Source organism: Lactuca sativa, chromosome 4 (assembly GCF_002870075.4).
Source record: "Lactuca sativa cultivar Salinas chromosome 4, Lsat_Salinas_v11, whole genome shotgun sequence".
NCBI classification, from domain to species: domain Eukaryota; kingdom Viridiplantae; phylum Streptophyta; class Magnoliopsida; order Asterales; family Asteraceae; genus Lactuca; species Lactuca sativa.
The window spans coordinates 20,423,831-20,432,745 of record NC_056626.2 but is presented as its reverse complement, the minus strand read 5'-3'; the positions used below and the strand labels follow the sequence as shown (position 1 = coordinate 20,432,745).

At 32.4% G+C, this 8,915-nt stretch overlaps 1 long non-coding RNA gene across 4 annotated transcripts; it reads right to left on the bottom strand.

Moving 5' to 3' along the window:
* Window positions 1–450: 450 nt before the first annotated feature.
* Window positions 451–7,261, bottom strand: LOC111915825 (uncharacterized). Of its 4 annotated transcripts, none has more exons than XR_008231389.1 (12): window positions 7,032–7,261; window positions 6,684–6,837; window positions 6,390–6,519; window positions 4,607–5,741; window positions 4,083–4,172; window positions 3,924–3,995; window positions 3,714–3,819; window positions 1,970–2,051; window positions 1,687–1,868; window positions 1,057–1,599; window positions 926–992; window positions 451–659 (listed from the first exon to the last, which is right to left on the bottom strand). It is a non-coding gene; the product is annotated as an uncharacterized LOC111915825 (long non-coding RNA). The 4 variants fall into 4 exon arrangements; XR_008231388.1 differs by having other exon boundaries at window positions 4,083–4,958; window positions 5,183–5,741; XR_008231390.1 differs by having other exon boundaries at window positions 5,183–5,741; window positions 7,032–7,259.
* Window positions 7,262–8,915: the final 1,654 nt, after the last annotated feature.

Sequence of the window (8,915 nt, the reverse complement as noted above, 5' to 3'; positions counted from 1 at the left end):
GCCTACTAACGGTAAGACTGACTTGCTCTTATCACTACTAGAAAAACAGCCTTTTACGGCGCTCATTGTGCGTCGTAAAAGGCTCAGACGACGCGCAAATGCGCGTCAAGGAAGACCCTGTCATAAAGAGAGACGACGCGCTTTTGCGCATCGTCTATAGACGACGCGCATTTACGAAGCGCGTTTACGATACGCAATGCGTATCAAGGAAGGCCCTGTCATAAAGGAAGACGACACACATTCGTGTGTCGTAACCTTACGACGCACGTGTTAATGACACGCAATGCGTATCAAGAAAGCCCCTGTCAAGAAAGGCCATGTCATAAATGAAGATGACACACATTTTTGCGTATCATAATTTTAAATGTTTAAAAAATATATATTTATATATTTATTAATTTTTAAATTAAATTTGCATTTAATGTCTCATAATAGAAATAAATTAACATATACAAAAAATACAATCCATTGCATAAAATTTAATGTCATACAATTCTATTTCATTATAATATATAAATTTGTATTCATCTAATCTACTCTGTGTTTCATAGTAACAATTGAAATGAAGAATGCAACACTTGCATTTGCAGCATCTTATCTCTTTCAGCTTGAGCTTTCTTTTCCTCTTCTAACTCCAGAGCTATTCTCTTTCATCAATCCTGTAAAATTAATTATTATTATGACACTCTACTTTTAAACCTACCAAGTTCACAGGTAAGATTGCAATTCCAATTGGATTAACACTTGAATTGAACCTTGGGATCCCTTAAGTGAATGCAACATTCATTTTATTTATTTGTTTGTGTTTATTATTTAATCAGGCTGTGGTATATTCTAGAAAATGTGTTCAGGCAAAAGTTTTATCCACTTGCAATTCCACTTGGATCAACACCAAAAATACCAAACAAAACTGCAGAAATGGTACATGTTCTATCCTTCGCCACTACACTCATTATCTGTTTGAGCCTTCAAAACTTCACCACCAAACTCACCTGAAACACCATACACCTGTCAGTCCTGTTGCAAATGAAAACAAAATCTGAGAAATTTACTTACCTGCTCCGTTACACTCTCCACGAACCCATCACAAATGAATATTTCCAGCCTCCATCAAATCACCCTTACCTGCTCACTATCGAAACCAACATCACCAACATCATAATTGAGCCAGAAAATAGAAAAGCAGAAGGAGAAAAAGAAATAAGAGTGACCCAAGAGGCCAAGACCTTCCTGCTACCAATCGAAACAAGAATAAGGAGAAAAAGAAATAAGAGTTTTTTTTGTTGTTCCTGTGATTTTCGTTTGAAGCAAAATACCAAAAAAAAGTTTTTTGTGTGTTTTTCGCATGAATCAAAAGAACAAGAAAAAAAATCACAGAACTGGAGGCCACCACCCTCTCAGAGCCCACTGTTCATCATCTTCTTCGTCTCGAACATCTCAAACCTGCAACACAAACCGGAAAATGTTTTGCATACAAGACCTTAGCATTCAATAAGAGTTGTTGAGATTGAATCTCCTTCCTTGATGTCTTCATATGCAGCAGAAAGAGAAGGAAAAGAACAGTGTGCATCACCATTGATCCGATTCAGAGGAATATGCCTAAAAGTAAAATACCAACCAACTTAATATATATAGTATATATGGCATAATTACACATCATCATGTATGTATAAATAGATATTATACCTGTAGAAATATTATGGATCTGTCTCTTCTCTTATATCATGAGGACAACATGCATCCACTACCATTCAAATGTCTGAATCACCCTTCTTAACCACAATTACATTCCATGCATGAGGTGCAAAATCCAAATACCCTCTCATAAGTTCACATGGTACTTGAGGCTCCATTCAATCACAAAGGTACTGAATTATAAGCAAATAGGAAAAGAAATAAATTATTTATTTATACACAGAAAGTAAATGAGGCATTACTGATTACCCAAGTAAATAGATTATTAAACTACCTTCATGAGCAATCACCCCTTATGAAAAAGCCTCCAAAAATATCCATTTAATTCCAAGTTGCAATGCAGTTAAATAAGATATCTGCATATATCAAATCGAAATTAGATTCACAATATACATTGTCCATTATCTTCTTTGATATTACATATGCTAAGGACTTATGCACAAGTATTAATCAACTATGAAAAATGGTTTTATTATTGGACCGATTTAACATATGCATGGACTTATTAAGTTTATTCATGAAAAAGAATAGAATAGAAAAACACCTTTAGCAAATCTACCCAGTTTTAGCAAATGTATTACAAATACAAGAGTTGTTGTACCTCAACTGCTCTTGCTTCAAAAAAGTGATCAGGTCTGGGCGCATGTCGATCTATTAGATGTGGTCAGAGTAGGAGGAGTGGGATTTCTTGGTGGGATATTATTATTATTGGTATCACTTACCATACGGGGCATTTTATTGGCACCCAAAAACCACTTTGAAAACCTTGATGTGACCACTGTTGACCATTACAACCGATCACATCTTACATCTTTAATTCTTTTCCTTTTAATTTACTATAAGTACAAATCTATCCTTTGTAATTTAGTTTTTCATTTTACTAATTTATATTTTGCTATATTATATTTTTAATTTTTTTTCTTTATTTGTTGTAATTATAAATCCAATCTTCTACAGTTTTATTTACTGTCTATTTATTTTATTCGGTGTCATATATTAAAAGTAAATTACATGAATGGTATTTATGATTTGGAATTATTTATACAGTTAATCTTTAACATATATAAAAGTAAATTACATGAATGGTATTTTTAAATTGTTTGGTTATTTTTCTAGTCACTAGCTAGCTCGTTTTAATGATAATGTTGTTCTATATATAATCAAGATAATTTGTCTCAAATTCAACAAGAATTATACAAAAAAATATTAGCGCACCTCGAAATATACAATTTAAAAGTCAAAGATCTATTTCGTAATTAATATAAAAAGATGGCTAGATGTTCATAAAAAATTATTAATGATTTATATTATACTTATTATATTGTGTTGAAATATAATCGGAAAGCATGTAAATAATATAAATAAGATGGTTATAGATGTAATATTTGAACATATCATTCCATTTTATTAGCAAGTTCGAGTTATCTATTTCATGATTAAATACGGAAGATAAAAAAAACCAATAATTAAAAAAATAATTGTCAAAGACTCGTATCTTAAGAAGTAATACATTTTTTATATTATTAATATATGATTATATCTTTTAATAACTATAAAAATGCAAATCATCTAAAAAATAATATGTTAAATAAAGATTATATATGTAATATTATTTATATTAAGTAATATAAAGAATTAGAATATAAAATAATATGTAAAATAAAATATATACAATTTGTTAATATGTTTATTTATATTTAAGAACACAAAAGATCAAAATTAAAATGAATATATAACATGAGGGTCATAAATGTAAGTTTATGATATCGTAATGGGTTAGATGCTTTAGCAAAGTCAAAATGGTTTTTGCCTTTAAAACTGGTTTCAATCTAGTTTTGGGTGTGAATAACAACACCCTTGCCATACTCATACTTTGAGAAGCCAACAGTTGTTGTAGTATCTTCTTCATCTCACGTCTACTCCATCAATCAACAACATTATCAGTTCTAACTACTGAATATAGTTAACTTCCTATGACAAGTAATAAGAATTTTTTATAAATCAACTTAATCACATACCAAGATCATCTGTAGAAGTTGATGCTTTCTTTCTATTAGTTGGAGGCTTTTTAATATCCACTGGATTGGTAATTATAGGAGCTTTTTGAAGCATAGATTGCAACACCTTTTTCTCAGACCAATAACAAAACAGAATGAGCCAAATTTTGCATTTACAATAACTCAATAATTGACAATTTCTTAAATTAAAAAATCCTTTCAAGTAAATACCTTCTTGTAGAGCTTCAACAGTGAATTGCATGCAGACCTTGGCAATCCTTCTCCAGGCTAGATATTCTTCTCCTAAACCAATGTTTTATGAAAATAAATTTTCAAACCATTTACTCTGCTTGCAGTAAAATCCAATACAACATTTATATAAACAATAACCTCAGAAGCCAATAACTTGCAACGTTCATTAGCTGCACTACATTCTAATTAAGCATTTCCATACTCTGTCCTCATAGCCTCAAGTTCCACCTAATCACATAAATAAATAAATAAAACATAGATGGTCTTTCATTTGGATTCCTTAATAGCCTGCTAAAATAGTACACAAGAAGATATATGGGCACCAGCAGATTGTCCTATGACATAAATCATGTTAATTAAACAAGGCTGAGAAACATCTTCAACCATATCATTGATTGTACCCTTAGGATAGTTTCTACATGCAAACCAAATTATCTCTGTTTTAATCTGAAGTCTTGAGAATATGAATTTGATCAGTCTCAAGTCACCTATAGTTAAAGATGCCACTATGATATCCGTTATATTATCTGGACACCCAAACAGAAGCATACACCAGGCCTAAATATATAAAATCACCCATATTTCATTAAGCACATTAGATAAATACTTTATGCAGATATAAATTCATTAAAAGGGAATTTATTTTATATTAGTAAACTAACCAATGTAGACTTTGTTGACTTCATCTAATAACCACTAGCTCTAGATAAATTCCAATACTCTTAATCTCAATAAGAATCTCCCTTGGACCTGCAAAATGTTCAGGGCTTCTGGTTTTTGTTCCATTAGAAAGTGCACTGACACTATCTATAAAAGTAGCCTGAATACTTCCGTATAATTATAGAAAAAATAAAAATTTGTTATGTGCCCTATTACATGAGATAAAATGGGTATGCTCACACATAAATGAATAATTGTTAATCACATGTTGCTTTAAATACGACATGTCCACGTCTTATACAAACCCAAACAGTGTTTCCATCTACCTCCAGAATGAGCTAGATAATGCACGATCTGTAACCATTAACTTATCAATTAGTATCTTTTTTTCAAAATAATTGTGTTTCAAAATAAAAACTCAAATAAGAAAATATAAAGAGATTCGGATTTCAAATCGTTCAGTAAACAATTCTTCCTAGAATTCTTCATCAAGTTGTTTATCATCAACCCCAAGTCCAAAGAAAAACACGAGGATGTATCACTAACTTAGGTCAAAAAGCGAGGCAAGGAAAGCATACCTTAGAGTAGGAGACATGAGAAGGTTCTTTTTGGCCTGATTCAGTTTCATTCTTTCCTAAGTGTATTCCTTGTCATCTCTACCCGCTCATTCCTAATGAGAGTATTTCGGCCTGACCCGACTCTGACCTCTAGTTTATGGGTTGGAAGGCTCTATGTCGATGCCAGTTTTCTTGGGTCGGGTCAGTGCTCTAGTCCCGGATCAGGTAACAACTCAATTCATAACTCGGTTGGTTGAGACATGTCTACCTAGTTATTCTGGAAACATAGTCGATGCAACTCTGAATGCCCACCTATACCTAGTCCTAGGATGACTAGCCTTGGTCCGAGCTCAAGAATACTAAGTGGCTCTATCACCCCATCACGTCCAAGAGCGTGTGGGTTGAACATTGACCCATCTGCAAACTAGCCTGATGATGTGGTTAGTGGAAGAAAACAAAGTCACAGACATGTCCTTAATCGGCTTCATGTACACTTCATTGTATATACTTTCATCCTCAAGCAAACACAATACTTAGCCTATCTTCTAGGACATCTTCTCCTTGGCATTTCATCATACACCTGTTAGGCATCATCACACACATTTATCAACATCTCTCATCATGTAATTATTTCCAACATAAAAAGAAACTATTCTAATGAAATTAAACACTATTACGTAAAGTAAATGAAAAAACAATCATCAAACATTGAATAAAATGAAAACCAAATAGTCAAAATTGATTGAAGCTATGGAAAATCAGCCCATCAGAAACCAATTTGAATTTCAAAGGAAAATATAATGGAAGTCATAAAAGTATGAATTGAAACCAAAACTAATAATCCAACAATATATTTTGAACAAACATGAGCGTGAGTATTGAAGACTTCCATTTGGAATATAACTTGAAACAGACAGCTCATTTCCAACAATATATTCTCCTCCTTGGATCATTCTTTGTAATATCTTGAAAAGTTCAAATTAATAGTTACAAAAGAGCCGTGAATGTGACAGTGAGAAAATAGTTATTAACCAATTAACTTCTATATAGTTGTAGAGTTTAGTTGTTAAACCCTGATTCATGTAAGAATCAAAAAAGAGTATTGTTACACAAAATCAATAATACAAAAAGATCAATCATGTTAGCTATCAAAAGCCCTAATTTCAGAAAGGAAGAAAATGATGAAGAACAGAAACAAAATAAATAAAAAATAGATCAATCACGTTACCTGTGAGAGAAAGAGGGAAAGTACAATTGAACCGGACCAATCTTGAATGGAGAGAATATGGTATGTATATACACCCTTTTTGTCTGAAGAAGTGCATTTAAGGTCGGATCGTGTCGATTGGATCGTTTTCCTGGAAGTGGTGCAAAAAAAGAGTGTCGATTAAACGATTCAAGGTGTGCAAAAAAATATATAACAACAAGACTTTAGACATTCTATAATTTTTTATGGTGATTCGATATTTTTCCAGAAACAATGAGAAAAGTCGAGTTTAGGGCCATTGTAATCTTTACATACCCGTTGACAGATATGGTGAAACAGGAAAGATGAGGATCACGGGAATGGATGAGAGTCGGTGGGTAAGAAAAATCAATCGTAAAGAGAGTCTTCAATGGGGCGATCTAAATCATCGGTGTTCCCAAACTTTAATCGGCGATCTAAATCATCGTTCCTATGTTCCATATACACGAATAAAAGTAAGGTCGGTTCAATTTTAAAATCGTTGGATCATCCAAGACGTGTTCCCAAGCGTTCGGTATGAAATCGTATCCCATATCCAGTACGTGTTCTTACTATGGTTCAATACAACCCTAGAACAACTTAAAGTTTAAATTAAAGCTATAAGGTAGAGATTTTCACACTTACGATAACAATTACGGAAATAAAGACGTTTGAGAGGGAGAAAAGAGAATATTTGCCACCGTTGACCTCTGTATGGTTGGTGCTGAGCTCCAAAAATACGAAGTGGATAAATATTGAAAGATAAATAGAAGATAGAAAAAACAAGGATGAAAGATAGATAGAAGAGAGATCTAGAGGAGAGAGTATCATAGAGGGGAGAGTGGATTGCAAGTATGAACGATAGATAGAAGATAGAAAAAACAAGGCGGATTTTTAAAATTTTGGGGATTTCGTTTCCCCCTTGTCTATTAAAAGCGCGTTTCATTAAAATTATAAAGCGATAGGTACAGACGACGCGCGTTTAAGATAAAGCGCCTTCCGTGTTTTTAATTTTTTTTCTTGAGACGCTAAATTAAGGGCACGCAATAATGCGTGACGTAAATCCTTAATTTTTTTTGGAGAGATAACACTATTTTAAGGGCACGTCCTTTTGCGTATCATTAATCAGCGCGTGTCGTAAAAAGCGCGTCATTAAAGGTCTGTTTTCTAGTAGTGTATACATACATATATATATATATATATATATATATATATATATATATATATATATATATATATATATATATTATTAACTTATAATATTATAAAGTATAAGGGTTGAATTTTAACTTTTAAAATTCTAAAGGTTATCTTGGAATTAAAGTATTCATAAAAGAAAACTTTACAAATTCCAAAACTTGAGGGCAAGTTTTGAAACTATTCAAAACTAATTAATTCCATAACTTATGTGTTTAAAGTAGTTTTAATCCAAAAACTCTTCAAGTTCCATAGCTTGAGGAAAAGTTATGGAAGACTTTAAACTAATAAAAGAATTAACTTATCTTTATTTTATAACTTATGGAATTAATTAAGGTTACACTTTTTTTTATTATTTAATGAAGAGACTCTTGGTCCTCCATAACTTGAGGACAAGTTATGGAGTCAAAAAACCATTTAATTAGAACTAGACTCTTCATTTTGTAACATTTGCCAACTTTTATGAGTTTTATGAAAGTTAAATGTGACTTTTCATATAACTTGAGGACAAGTTACAAAAACACATTTTAGAATCAACTCTTAGATTAATTTGGATTGAAAACAATAATTTCACATAACTTTCTATTAATCTAAGCAACTCATAAGAACAAGATAATTCACATCAAACTTTTTCATGTAATTAGCCTAATCACTAAACTAATTCAAAACATGAATCTATTGACAATTATTTTTGAAATTGGATTAGCATGAACATTACCACATCAAAAACAAGTTTATAAGTCCAAAAACATCTTAGGGTAATGTTCTTAGTCCAATTCCAGCCAAAAAAGTCGAATTTATGTTGTCTGGGGGTCCAACTCGTCGAGTGCACGAACCAACTCAGTGAGTTGGATGCATTTTGCCTTGGACTCGGCGAGTCCATTCATGGACTCAGCGAGTCTGCTGGGCAGACAGCATCAAAACTCGATTTTTCAGCTACTTTTGCAGGTATAACAAGAAAACAAGCCTAGGCTCTGATACCACTGTTGGGTTTTGAGCATTCTAACACTCCTAAGTGTACATGCAACCCTAAATATCTTGGATCTATGTTTTCTCTATTATACATGCAAATATGAACTTCCAAGGTATTATCCTAATCTAGCATACAAAACAATAAAGATAGAATACATACCTCTTTGATGTAGAAAGTCTTCATGAAGCTTGAGTGCCTAGTGCCCCAAGTGTGACACCTCAAATGGTTCACACAACATCATATGCTTTTGGAATAACCTTGAGAGAAATGTAGAACACTTGAAATCGGCTAGCCCTTCTCTATCTTACATAGTGGCCGATTTTTCCAAGAGTATGATCTTTATATAGTGTTACAATTAG